Source organism: Acinonyx jubatus, chromosome B1 (genome assembly GCF_027475565.1).
Source record: "Acinonyx jubatus isolate Ajub_Pintada_27869175 chromosome B1, VMU_Ajub_asm_v1.0, whole genome shotgun sequence".
Taxonomy (NCBI): domain Eukaryota; kingdom Metazoa; phylum Chordata; class Mammalia; order Carnivora; family Felidae; genus Acinonyx; species Acinonyx jubatus.
This window is the reverse complement of record NC_069382.1, coordinates 135,987,237-136,001,249: the sequence shown is the minus strand read 5'-3', so window position 1 is coordinate 136,001,249 and position 14,013 is coordinate 135,987,237. Positions and strand designations below refer to the sequence as shown.

The 14,013-nt window shown below is 43.2% G+C and overlaps 1 long non-coding RNA gene across 1 annotated transcript; it reads right to left on the bottom strand.

Annotated features, from left to right (window-relative positions):
• Positions 1 to 575: 575 nt before the first annotated feature.
• Positions 576 to 3,573, bottom strand: LOC128314244 (uncharacterized). The gene is made up of 2 exons (XR_008295739.1): positions 2,929 to 3,573; positions 576 to 974 (listed from the first exon to the last, which is right to left on the bottom strand). It is a non-coding gene; the product is annotated as an uncharacterized LOC128314244 (long non-coding RNA).
• Positions 3,574 to 14,013: the final 10,440 nt, after the last annotated feature.

Below are 14,013 nucleotides of genomic sequence, written 5' to 3'. Positions count from 1 at the left end.
TCCTAGCAAACCCATTTTAGGAGTTCCTTGCCTTGAATCGGCCAAAGTTATTTTGGCACTTGAGTTAAACGGCAGCACAATTACAATGCAAACAAACACAGTTGATTGAAGAAATCGGAGGGAGATTGTGGCGTAATGATTTCTTGGAAACTGGCTTTGAATTGTTACCTGCTTTTATTTTGAGGAATTGCTTCTATTTTTAATGTCATGTAGCTATGCATAACGGAACTGAAGATCATAATGTATATATCTGCACGCATACGCACATATGGGATCTGGGAGCATGAACAAAAAACGGAAACATCTTTATCTTTGAGGAGGAACACTGGATGGCTTAGGATCAAGAAAGGAGGGATATTTTTACATTACTCATTCATATCTTTTAAATGTTTAATCCTGTAAGTGCATTGGTTTTAAAAACAAAGCAATACAATTTTAAAAATAAGTAGGATCTCTTTGTAGATGATTTTGCACTTCAGGTTTTGTAGCCACCTGTGTCTCAAACATTCTGGTCTCACCCAAATAGAAGGAAGTGCATCAACAGCTTCATGATGGCCAGGTAGAGTCTAATAAAATAATTTGGGGAGTAATTTATTTCTTAGTTCATGGCATCATTGTGTGTTTGATCTGGACACATCAGGCCTTTCCTGAGTCTACTCACCCAAACCAAAGTCAGGGTCTCAGTGAAACACAAGAGCATCAACCAGAGGATGGCTATGTTAGCGGGGCAAAAGGGATTACCAACAGAAATATACACATGAATGTGCTGTTCTTCCCTTAACCCCCTTTCCTTTTCTTCTGCGTAGCAAACTCTCTGCATTCTTTGCTCCTGCGTAAATGGACTGGCAAGACTCAGCCTCAGGGCACCTTATGATCAGCGGTTCCTCAAAATGAGAAGATAAGAAGGGACCCAGCATGGATCCCAGGGGGAAGCAGTTGTCACAGATCTCTCATATGTCCCTCATGTGCAGCATCTTGAGGTAAAAAAAAAAAGACCATGTTGTGAACTGTTTCTCTAATTAGAAACTACCATCAATAAAACTTATTTATTCAATGTTCCCAAAATGCATCTTTTATTTTCCACTTTTTCAACTTCACTTATTTTTATCGTCTCTCCTAGCTGGAATAACTTTTCCGATCTTCCTCCTTTCCCAAAGTCCATCCATCCTTCAAAACCCATATCCAGTCCTGTCTTGTCCAAAGAGCCTGCGCAAATCTCCACCCCCACCCCACCCCACCCAAGGGAAGGGCGAGGCCTCCAGGATTGCAAGCTCTGGACTAAGTAAGGGTCAGCCACTCTCCTCACACATTGGCTGTGGCGTGGAGGTGTTCCGGAACCATCCTGCCTCTCAGGGCCAGAGTGGGTACCGATGGGGGTGCCAAAGGAGGGGAGAGGCAAGAACGGAGCTTAAGTAGGCCATTTTCTAAGTCAGTGTTTGCTCCACCATCTCCTCCTCCTCTAAATTCATAGAATGTATTGTCTATTTGGTTACTTTGCACTTAACCTAGATTTGCATATTCAGAGCTCCTAGCACACAGAAGACAATTAATTGGATGGTTGGGCTGTCTCTTTCTCTTAAGAAAACCCCTTTTAGGGCGCCTGGGTGGCTCAGTCGGTTAAGCGTCTGACTTCAGCTCAGGTCATGATCTCGCAGTCTGTGAGTTCGAGCCCCTCGTCCTGCTCTGTGCTGACAGCTCAGAGCCTGGAGTCTGCTTTGGATTCTGTGCCTCCCTCTCTCTGCCCCTCCCCTGCTCATGCTCTGTCTCTGTCTCAAAAATAAATAAAAACATTTTTTAAAAATTTAAAAGAAAAAAGAAAACCCCTTTTAAGTGATTTATTTTTTTTCTTTTCTTTTCTTTTCTTTTCTTTTCTTTTTTTTTTTTTTTAGAGAGTGAGAGAGGGAGAGCACACACATGCACACACACACAAGCAGGGGAGGTGCAGAGGGAGAAGGAGAGGGAGAGGGAGAGAATCCCAAGCAGGTTCCACGCCCAGCACAGAGCCTGGCTCAGGGCTCAATCCTGACTTACTTAGTGAGATCACTACCTGAGCCAAAATCAAGTGCTGATCACATAACCTACTGAGCCATCTAGGAACCCCTCTGTTTTCTTTTACTGGCACTTTATCTGTGTCCTTTTTGATTGTTGAGTTTACCTAAGAAGAAATAATTTCACCATTTCTGAACAGGTTACCTTACTACTTTAAAGACAAGGGGGGATTGTTGCTGAAAGAGCAGAGAGTTGTGGGGGTGAGGGGTCAAGCCCCGTGTGACCCCAGCCCTCCTGCCATTAAGCCTGGAGCTTGCAGTTGGCTCTCCGGTGAACAAGAGAGACACATGTAGAGCAAAGGCAGAAATCCTCACATCCTTAGCAGCACAACGTGCCTGGAAACCAGTTTTGGCCATCAAGCCCTCAGCTTCCTCCTGCCTTTTTGTTCGGAGTTTCATTGGTCTGTGTAAAATGAAAACGTATTAAACCCTGATGATGACTCATGGGCTGTTATCCAGCTTATTTAACGGAGCAAGTGACAGCTTCTCATTACTCCAGATTGATTTTAAATGTGTCTGGAACCTTGTATTAAATTTATACCACTTCACTAAGCTTGCTGAATATGTTCACTAAAAACCCAAGATTCAGCTAAATTCAACACATAATTATGGTATATCCCCAATACACCAGACACTCTATTAGGTGCAAGATAAATAAATATTTCCATTTCTGAGCTTTTATTATGGGCCGCAATCTGTGCTAAGCATTTTACCTATATTATCTCATTTAATCATTATGATGTTTCTATAGTAATTTATTATCCTCATTTGCCATTGAAGCAACTGAGGCACGGGGATCAAGGGGTTTTTTCAAGTCCACATAGCTATTAAAGGGCAGGGTTCCTATGACACCTGTCTGACTCCGAGCTTGGGCTCTTACCTCCTTTGTCATACTCTCCTCTCCTCAAGATGCTTGTGTCCAGTAAACTGGTTGAGGGATCCGAAATTTGAACTCAGACTCCTTACATCTGGGTTTAGATCCAGGAAGTTCCCTATGACCTGAGACCCAGGAAGTAGTCAAGAGTCAACTAATTCAGTTTCCCTTGACCTCAGTTTTTCTAACTGATGCTACCAACACTTACCTCCACTAATGTTTAACAAAATGCTCCTGAAAGACATTAGATCCCGGCAGAGGACTCCCTGTGACCTAAACATCAAGCCCCCATTTGTACAGAAGCACCCACTACACGGAGGACGGTGGGGTAACAGAAGCAGCTTCCTTTCTGTGGTCTCCCCTCACCTGAGCCCAGTGCCTCAGTTCAGCTGAGGTAAGATTAGAATGTTTGTGAAAGAGGCACCTGGTGGCTCAGTCACTCAAATGTCTGACTCTTGATTTCAGCTCAGGTCAGGATCTCACTTGAACTCTTAGTAAGTTCGAGCCCCACATCAGGCTCTGCACGGACAGTGCAAAGCTTGCTTGGGATTCTCTCTCCCTCTCTCTGCCTCCTCTCAAAATAAAATAATATACTTAAAAGTTTTTTTTAAAAAGAATGTTTGTGAAAGAATTTCACTATAAGACAACAGTGGGAGAGCAAACAAAGAAAGGAAAACCCAAAAGCAAAGAAACAGTAAGTTCACAGACCCTAAGTGGTTTGTAGCACCTGGGTCTCTTCAAATACAGATTCTAGTTTCTTCTTATCAGCCCCCATCAGGACCTGGTGGTTTGCATTTCACACCAAGCTAGGCGAGGGCAGGTTCTCAGACCATCTGTGAGGCTACTTTCTCTGGCTTGGTTTCGTGCATCAGAACTGAAGCTACAGGGTGGGACGGGAGTGGTGGAGGGACACATTTTGTCCAAAGTGAGGCCTTCCCAGTAAATGCTTTGAGGAACTGTGTGGACACGAGGAAAAGGTATTACAGAAGTACAAGTAAGACACGTGGGCAAAGGGAGTCGAGGCCATGCCGTTTCTATTTGTACTCGCCCTCTCTCCCCACCTCAGTCTTGCTCTTCCTCATGCTACACCTCAAGGCTTCTAGAGACATCTTCCTTCCCCCTTTTTATTTCCTGGGTGAGAAAAGCACTTTTCGACCTAACCTACACAGTCCTGAATTGCCTATGAGACCGTCTTCACTCCTCAGAAAGTAGGTCTGACTCTGGCCCCCAATTCTGGTCATGATTCATTTTTTGCTCAGTCCCACTCATTTGCTAAAACCAAATATCTGCAATAGCTCGTCCCACTCTCTGGACAAGCTCAGATTCTTCATCTGCTCTAAGTGAGCCTTCACTTCTACTCCGGCTAAGACTTGTGCTGGCTTCAGAAAAATCAGCCTCTATGTGCATCATGTGCAGTGAAGGCAAGCAGCCCAGGTAGACGGCTGAATGGTGCTCTCTATGACTGGTATTCATTATTCAGTCAGGGAATCGTGTCTTCGTTTGGAGAGGAAGCATAAACTAATTTGCTATAAAAGGTTAACGTTCCACTTACCGCATCCATTTGATGTTGTACCTACCACAGACCATGAAGATAATTCACATTCAGGGACAGATGAGAGACAATTTGTTACGCTGCTTTGTAAAACCAAAGTTGTTAAGCGTGAGTACAGGATGGTCATTTTGGAACTAACTTTCCATAGTCTTGGCCTGCAACTTTACCCTATCCACAAACCTACCTCTGGACAGTTATTCAACTCCAGTCCTTATTTATAGCATGCTATTAAACCACAACACCACACTCCCTGACTTTTCTCTTTGCCCATTTCCATGAGTTCATGTCATTGCCTCGGGCAGGTGACAGAATTAGCCACACTTCCTACAGAGGTGAAAGGGAGCACATTGCTCTTGCCATGTGATGCTTGACTTCCAACAGCCTTATGATATCATTAAGAAAAATAAAAATGTGGCCTTTGCCCTGGGAATAAGGCAAAGATTTTTCTGCATGTCTGACTTCTCTTAGCTCTCAGGTCTGTTCTAGCCAATATTTACCTGTCAGCCCAAAACGTGTTGATGTTGAACTCAGAGGAATTAAATCGATCTATTTTTTATCTGCCTTGTTGGACCTTTTGTTAGCTATCACTTTTTGTGAGCCAAACATTTTTAAGAGGCAGACAAGTGGAAATTCTTTATACCACAGACAGAGGAACTGTATTCACACTTAACATAGGAGGAGCTCAACAATTGTGATCCATTAGGGTATTACTGTGCATAGTTGCAGTGATTCCGGAAACATTACTAAACTTACAGGCTATCGAACCCATATAATCAATAGCTGGCAAGAGAAGATGCTTCTGTACTTGATAAAAAGAATAGTGCTTAAAAACAAACATATTTAGGCAACCATGAGCACTATGGAACCAAACAATTGTATTGATTTTGGCTTGTAGGAATTCTTCTTCCTCTCCTCCACCTCCTCCTCCTCCTCGTTCTTTCTGTTTGTTTTTGCTAAGGTTTTTTTGTTTTGTTTTGTTTTGTTTTTAATAAGAAATTTATTGTCAAATTGGTTTCCATACAACACCCAGTGCTCATCCCAAAATGTGCCCTCCTCAATACCCCTCATGCACCCTCCCCACCCTCCCATCCCCCCTCAACCCTCAGTTTGTTCTCAGTTTTTAAGAGTCTCTTATGTTTTGGCTCCTTCCCTCTCTAACCTTTTTTTTTTTTCCTTCCCCTCCCCCACGGTCTTCTGTTAAGTTTCTCAGGATCCACATAAGAGTGAAAACATATGGTATCTGTCTTTCTCTGCATGACTTATTTCACTTAGCATCACACTCTCCAGTTCCATCCACGTTGCTACAAAAGGCCATATTTCATTCTTTCTCATTGCCAAGTAGTATTCCATTGTGTATATAAAGCACAATTTCTTTATCCATTCGTCAGTTGACGGACATTTAGGCTCTTTCCATAATTTGGCTGTTGTTGAAAGTGCTGCTATAAACTTTGGGGTACAAGTGCCCTTATGCATCAGCACTCCTGTATCCCTTGGGTAAATTCCTAGCAGTGCTATTGCTGGGTCATAGGGTAGATCTATTTTTAATTTTTTGAAGAACCTCCACACTCTTTTCCAGAACGGCTTCTTCTTCTTAATTGAGATACCATATATTTGACTGTAGTACATTCCCTCAGTAATGTACTATCTCTTTTAGGCATGAATTTGATAATTTTTTAATGTTTATTTATTTATCTTAAAAGAGAGAACATGTGCAAGCAGGGAAGGGGCAGAAAGAGAGGGAGAGAAGGAGAATCCCAAGTAGGCTCCACCCTGTCAGTGTGGATGGAGCCCAGTGTGGGCTCCATCTCACAAACCCAGAGATCATGACCTGAGCCCAAATCAAAAGTTGGACATTTAACCGACTGAGCCACCCAGGCATCCCCCGATGTTTTTTTTTAATCCAATTTTATTTTATTTTAAGCTCCAGCATAGTTAACATACAGTGTTATATTAGTTTCAGATATACAGTATGGTGATTCAACACTTCCTTACATCACCCTATGCTCATCATGACAAGTGCCCTCCTTAATCCCCATCATCTATTTCACCCATCCCCCTACCCACCTCCCCTCTGGTAACCATCTGTTAATTCTCTGTAGTTAAGAGTCTGTTTCTTGGTTTGTCTTTCTCTCCTTTTTCCTTTGTTCATTCTTTGTTTGTTTTTTTTTATATTCCACAAATGAGTGAAATCATATGGTATTTGTCTTTTTCTGACTTATTTCACTTAATGTTATACTCTCCAGCTCCATCCACATCATTGCAAAGGGCAAGATTTCATTGACTACAATGATTTTTTAAATCTATACAGTGACTTCAGTTGTCCTGGAGCTTTATCTTTACTTGGTCTGTCTTCCTTAGGGGTCTGAATGATTTTTTTTCCAATTTACAATTATTTTCAACCTGCTTGCTCTCTGCTTCTCACTACCTTCATATGGAGGCTATTAGAGATCAGAACAGCCCAACATTCATAGTCTCTTTCCAGGACCTTTTTCTCTCAATGTTCCAGAGGGGCTTGAGAGAGATCTCTTCCCATCGTGACCAAAAGTTGCATACATGCAGAACAGATGCTCTTGCTAAACTCAGGGAGGATATTGGGGGAAATGAGTATGGTGAGATGCGGTCATTTCTAACAATACATACATAAGAAAAAAAGCAACAGAGACTTTGGGGAAGGAAGAGACTACCAATCACATCAGTGGTAGTAGCCCTTCCTAATTACAAAAACAGTTTGGCTTAGGAAAAAAAAAAGCAAACAAATAAAATATATTCCACTTTCATTTTTCTAAGACACTCACCACAGAAGTTTCCCAGTGGGATTCTCTAAAAGGTTTTTCTTGGGTTGATGGGGGGTGGGAGGGAGGGGAGGGTGGGTGATGGGTATTGAAGAGGGCATCTCATGGGATGAGCACTGAGTGTTGTATGGAAACCAATTTGACAATAAATTTCATATATTAAAAAAAATAAAAGTAAAATGACTTTCAGACAAAAAAAAAGGTTTTTCTTTGGTGCATTTTAAATGATGATCTTCTGAGAATTAAAGTTGCATATGACTTGAGGAACACATACCATCTAGTTAAGGCAAAGCCCAAGATGAGAGACGACCCCAATCTGGAGCAAAGGAACCCAAACCACTTCCAAAGCGATAACAAGTCAGTCCATCGGTCAACAGATGTGCGTCGAGTGCCTGTTCTGTGCTGGACACTTCTCCTTCTCCATATTTTGGAGACAACAAAAAATGAGAGACCCAATGCTACTAACCTCAAGCTCACTGGCTGTGTTAACGATGGAACATTTCATTTCTCAGTTTTTGGTTGGCTCACTGCCTCTAGTTTTTCATTCAAAACAATGATGGATACTTTTTCATGATGAAACTGGTCTACCGATAAAGTATTTCAGTTTTGTTTCAGTTTTGCCCAGAACAAGAGGATAGTATGCTCCAAAGGTAAATTAACCTGTCATTTCTAATAAGGCAGAAAATACTTTTTGATAATGTTAAATGACATTTCTCTTGGTTTCTCCTTAGCATTTAGAAAAAAAATTAAGGGGGCACCTGAGTGGCTCATTCAGCTAAGTGTCTGACTTGGGCTCAGGTCATGATCTTGTGGTTCGTGAGTTCGAGTCCCATGTTGGGCTCTGTGTTGACAGCTCGGAGCCTGGAGCCTGCTTCAGATTCTGTCTCTCCCTCTCTCTCTGCACCCCTTCCCCCACCCTGCTTGTGCTCTGTCTCTCTCTGTCCTCAAAAATAAATACACATTATAAAAAATTTAAAAAGAAAGAAAAAAATCAAGTCCCAAGTCTCTTCCAGGATATCCTATCATACTATCTCTGAAGAAAGAAGAGACAGGATATAAGAAATTACAGCTAGATGGAAAAGGGGCCCTTGTTAAAAATAATGGCTGAAATTATGGGTTTAGCATCAAAAACTACTAAGCAAACACTAAATGATACTTGCCACTCCTTTTTGAAAAGGCCTCCTCCGGGGGGCTGGCTCAGACAGTCCAGGAAGCATGAGTATCGCAGACCACAATCCGGGCTCCGCCATTCCTTGAAACAATTTCGAGTGCTCAAGTTGTCAGGCTTCACGAAGTCAGTCCAAGCTGCCTGTCCCAGTTCCTGCTCCTGGGAATGAAGTCATGGAGACATGCACCGAGAGGGCCAGTGTCTGTGTATTGAATTGGGCCACACTTGAAGGCACAAGATCATAGTCTTTTTTTATTATTATTATAAGTTTATTTAGGAGAGAGAGAGCATGAGCAGGGGAAGGGCAGAGACAGAGGGAGACAGAGGATCCCAAGCAGGCTCCAAGCTGTTAGCGCAGAGCCTGACACAGGGCTCGGTACCACAAACTGCGAGATCATGACCTGAACGGAAATCAAGAGTTGGATGCTTAACTGACTGAGCCACCCAGGCACCCCAGGATCACAGTCTTAAATAAAAGTTCCAGAAGCACTTGTTCTATATTATTGTGCCCACGTTCATAACTTCTTACCTGTTCAGCTGAATAAAGGAAGCAGTTTAAACATAAATATTAACTAAGTTGTCATGGCCAGTCAAAGCTTCACCTTTTTCCAGGTGCCTAACAGGTTATTCTCCTTCCTGTGAAAGAACTGTCATACCCCAAATCATGCCCTCAGCAGGGTCCTAAATAGCTGTCTGGAGGAGTGGGGGGCAGAGTTAGTTACCGGGAAGCCTAACGATGGCATTAGACTAAATTGCACACTCAGTTGGCCTTGAGTGGGGAGAAAGCTGTTTCCACTTCGGTTGCTGAGTAGATTAAGCCTAGAAGAATGTGAGGCAAGCTGAGGCCTCTGCCCTCCACAGAGGCCGGATCCCATTTCTGTGCTGTGGAGACATTTGGCAAGGCTCACAGCAGGAACAAGTGCTTCTTAATCCCCAATGTAGTGGCTACAGGTGTTCCAACTGGAGCAGCCCTCTGGTTACCCAGAACTTGGTGGGTCTGATCCCAAGAATGCCACATCTAAAACTCACATGAATCTGCCTTGGGTCTGGCAGTAACAATGGTCACTGGGCTGCACACATATCTAGCATGTAATGCATGTAATGCTAGTTGAGAGTTACACGTGGAATGTGCCTGTAACACAGCTATAAATTGGCTTGTTTTCATTGGGTCAGATTCTTAGTCTCTGAACGCAGTAATAACTCCCTCATAGAGCTTCAGAGGATAAAAATCTGGAATCTGGCCTGGGGTTTAACCTTTGCTGAGCCTGAGTATTTGGTTCCTTCCAGCACGCTGCAGTGGGACATCTGAAATCCTTCATTCCTACATTGGGGAATGGTGTTAACTTGCCCTTAGGTAGCAGAGGCAGGACAAGCTCAGATCAGCGCCAATTCCTAGGGGCGATGGCTATGTCACTGAGCCATGGAGATGACTCAATTGTGAACCCTAGGTAGATGGGATGGGGTACAGTCAGGGAATTACACCAGTGCCTGGTCCTCACAGCTGTTGGAATGCTTAAGCTGACTGAATATCTTTGACACCAGCATTTGCTGTCATCCGTGGCATGGATTTCCCCATTAACATCAGAGTTTCCTCATACACATCCATGCATCTTTGAATTCAGAATTATAAGAGGCTCAGGCTGCGACTATGGTAACACCACCACCAACAACAAAGACCCAAACATAACCCTAAATAGTTTTTGCATTTACCATTCTCCCATAGCTCTATGTTATTTCCCACAGCCTTAAATTATGCAGAATTTAAAGACTATTCCTTAAATTGTTACTGTATATGTACTATCACCCATTCTACACTGAAAGCCCCTTGGGGACAGAAGCCATATTCCAATCATCTTTGTGGCAAATATAAGATGATGAGGACAGAGGCTTTGATACTAAATTGACTTGTGTTTGAAAGCCAGATATTCCTAGGTTGGTGGCCCTGTGTGACCTAACTTTTCCAAGTCTCAGTTTAGTTATGTGTAAAATGGGGATAACATCCTCATCATAAAGTTCTTAGTTCCTTTCTTTTTATTTTTTTAAAGATTTTATTTTTAAGTAATCTCAACACCCAACGTGGGGCTCAAACCCACAACCCCAAGATCAAGAGTCGTGTGCTCTCCTGACTGAGCCAGTCAGACATCCCTCTTAGTTCCTTTCTTTACTTTGCATCTTCTTCCCCACACCCAGTGTCCATGATGCATGTGGTAGATAATTTATGTCTATAAATGCATGTCTATAATGTTTTACATGCATGTGGTAGATATTTTAAATATGTGAATGGAATTCCTTAAAATAAGCAGCTAACATTTTCAAAAGGAGAAAATGTTTTATTTAACATTCCTATATATGAACAAGTGAAAGAGAGAACCAGAGAAACCCAGTAAACTGCCCAAGGTCACAGAAAGCATTGGTGGCAGGTCCCAGAATAAAATCAAGATTTTGGATCTCAGATGAGCTCTTCAAGGTCATCTAAAGCCTTCCATGAATATGGGACACCTGGGTGGCTCATCGGTTAAGCGGCTGACTTTGGCTCAGGTCTTGGTCTCACAGTTTGTGGGTTCAAGCCCCGTGACAGGCTCTGTGCTGACAGCTCAGAACCTGGAACCTGCTTCGAATTCTGTGTCTCCCTGCCTCTCTCTGCCCCTCCCTTGCTCACACTCTGTCTCTCTCTCTCTCTCTCTCTCAAAAATAAATAAACACTAAAATAAAAACAAATTTAAAGGCTTCCATGAATGTATGGTTTCACAATGAACAATGGTCCATGAGGAAACAGGATAGAGCAGGTACATGGCAAGTCTGGAAATCTTACCGGAGTTAATGCCATTCTTGAATGCACCCAAAAAGCAGCTTCGTGGCCTCTGTCAAAGGCATTAGGAGAATAGACTCCACAATATCTGAAAGGTACATTTTATTGGCTAGGAGGGTAATGTCCATACTGTGGCCTACAAGCAAAGGGAAGGGAGTTAAGATAGGTAAGAGGATAATTTTCCATCCCTACCTGCTCTTCTCTGCATTTGTCTTTTTCATAGCACACAGGAAAATAAAACCAAAGAAAACAAGAAGTGTTTTCAGACAAATACCTCAAATGCTATCACTGCGGACATATTAAAGGGACTCCTTCCAAGGGGTTGCCCAAAGGGGTCTCCTCATGGTTCCAGTGGCAGATGGGCAGGGGGAGCTCAGGCCTGGGAGCAGCGGATCCCACTGCTACCTCGCTCTGTGCTTGCACAAGATTAGTCCATCCAAGAGCTCAAACTTGTGAAAAGATCCACTGTGGCTAGCTCAGTGATTCTCAAGCCCTTTCAAATCTAAAATAGTATCCATTATGTAGTCAGAACAGATTAGGCCAGGCAGCTCTGGTGTTCTGGTCCCGTGCATTAGCTTAGCTGTCCTCAGTCCTAAGGTTTGAAGTCATTGGACTAGCTAGTCTCTTTAAATGTCTGATGTGTATCTGTGACGGAAAATGTAGTGGAGAAATTGTTATGGATAAATGAACTTAGAGATGAGAGCCGCTATCTGCCAAAGACAAACCACGTATTCCGATTAAACATTTCTGAAGTGGGGTGCTTCTTTCCAATGGGAAAATATGTTTCCATTCACCAGACCCACCAGAATGAAATACTGTTTGGGACGAATTCATTGAACAAAGAGTAGGGTACTGACGGCCACACTGTGTGTGACGTTGACAATGCAGGGATGGTGGCCACCTGCAGAGCCTTGTGGGTTTCTTCCCAAGTGACATGTGCCACCCTCTCTCCTGCAGGACTTGACCTTTTCAACATCACTGAACTGAGTGGGTATGTTGATCCTGGAGAACTTGATAGATGTACTGTCATCATCAAGAAGGGGAACCCTCAGTACTATTCCATCTCCATTACCCCCCCATCTCCTGCTCGCTGACTTGCACAAATGTTGGGACTTCAGCACAACTCACACTACATAAAATATCCATAAACAAATCCACACGGCGGACTATCTAATCATATCTGGGAAGCTGAACTCAGAGAGTGGAATGTTGGAATCAAAGAATCGCGTGCCCAGTGTCACAGAAAAAGCCCACTGCGGCCCAAGAACGTCCATGTCTACGTGTCGCACACAATCCAGGAGAAGAGGGGTGGGCACAGGTGAGATTGACATTCACTCAGCTCTTTTCTCAGTAACTCCAACTTGACCATTTTGCTCTTTTTTGTTTATTTGTTCATTTTTGAGATGCAAGACAGCTGAGATAAGGGGCACCCGGGTAGTTCAGTTGGTTAAGCGTCCAACTCTCTATGTTGGCCCAGGTCACCATTCGTGAGTTCAAGCCCTGCTTCAGGCTCTGAGCTGCTACTTGGGATTCCTTCTCTCCCTCTCTCTTCCCTCCCTCCCTCTCTCTCAAAATACATAAATAAGCATTTAAAAAAAAAAAGACAGTTGAGATAAAACTGGCATCTAAAACCCTTATGTATGCCAGGTTGTTCCTTTTCTTTTTAAAGGAAACTAGAAAAGAGAGACTAATTGACTAGGGGGGAAGCCATAGGCCCTTTTCTGTCTGCCTAGTACCTTAGGTCTGCAGAGCTCAGACATGCTATAGAGAGACAACATCATCTCCATTTGTCTCTGCTTGTCTCTCATTCTCTCTTAGGATATAGGGGGACAGAGAGAGGAGATGAACCTGAGAAAGAGGGCAAAGAGAGCAAAGAGAAATGAAAGGTATGTACTGTGGGGAGGGAGAGCCCCTCACTGGGCAAGTATACACAGTAGAGGGAAAGAAAAGAGGAAGGGAAGAGAAAGGGGAGGCCAGGAGTTGAACATTCAGATGCCGAAGGTCCCCAGCAGGTGACACAGGAGAGTGATGCACAGGCCAGGGAGAAGAGCCCAGAGCGAGTGGTAAGGATCATCATGAATGGAGAACATGAGTCCCCTCTACTCTCTCTTCTCCAGCTTGCATTTATCGAGACAGAATGTGGACTTGGTAATGCTGGCCCTTCTGATTTTTCCAAAACAGCTGAAATCCAAACTTTCACGTGAACCATCCCAGTTTCTATATAGTGATGAAACACTGTTCACCATAAAAAAAATATTTGCAAGACAAATTTGGTGCAGGAACCACCCATATGTGACCAGTGTGTAGGCAAAGAATGGGTGAGGAAAGGGTCAGACAACTGCCAGATAGAAAGGGTTGATTTTCACAGAACAAGAGGGTGGCTAAAGAACAAAGAGAGAGAGTTGGCCAAGTCAAGCAGGACAGCAGATGATCAATATCCTGGGGTGGCAGCTGGGTAGTGGCTGGGTTGTGCATCTTGGAGACTGGGATACTTTTTTGAATGCCAGGTTTTGCTGGGCAAGTTATTTGGCTTCTGTGGGCTTTCTCTTCCATGTCTGTGAACAGGGGAATGATACTGACCTTGCATGGGTGTTGAGATGACTAGGTGAGCTACTCTGTGTGGACATGCCTGGCATGTAGTTGATGTTCCATAGATATTGGTTAACTTTTTTTTCCTCTCGGTAGAGGGAATAGTTGGATCCCAAGAAGAGAACTCATTGGTCTAAAGGACCAAATTCTTATACACTGGAATGCCATTTAGTAGGGCCCC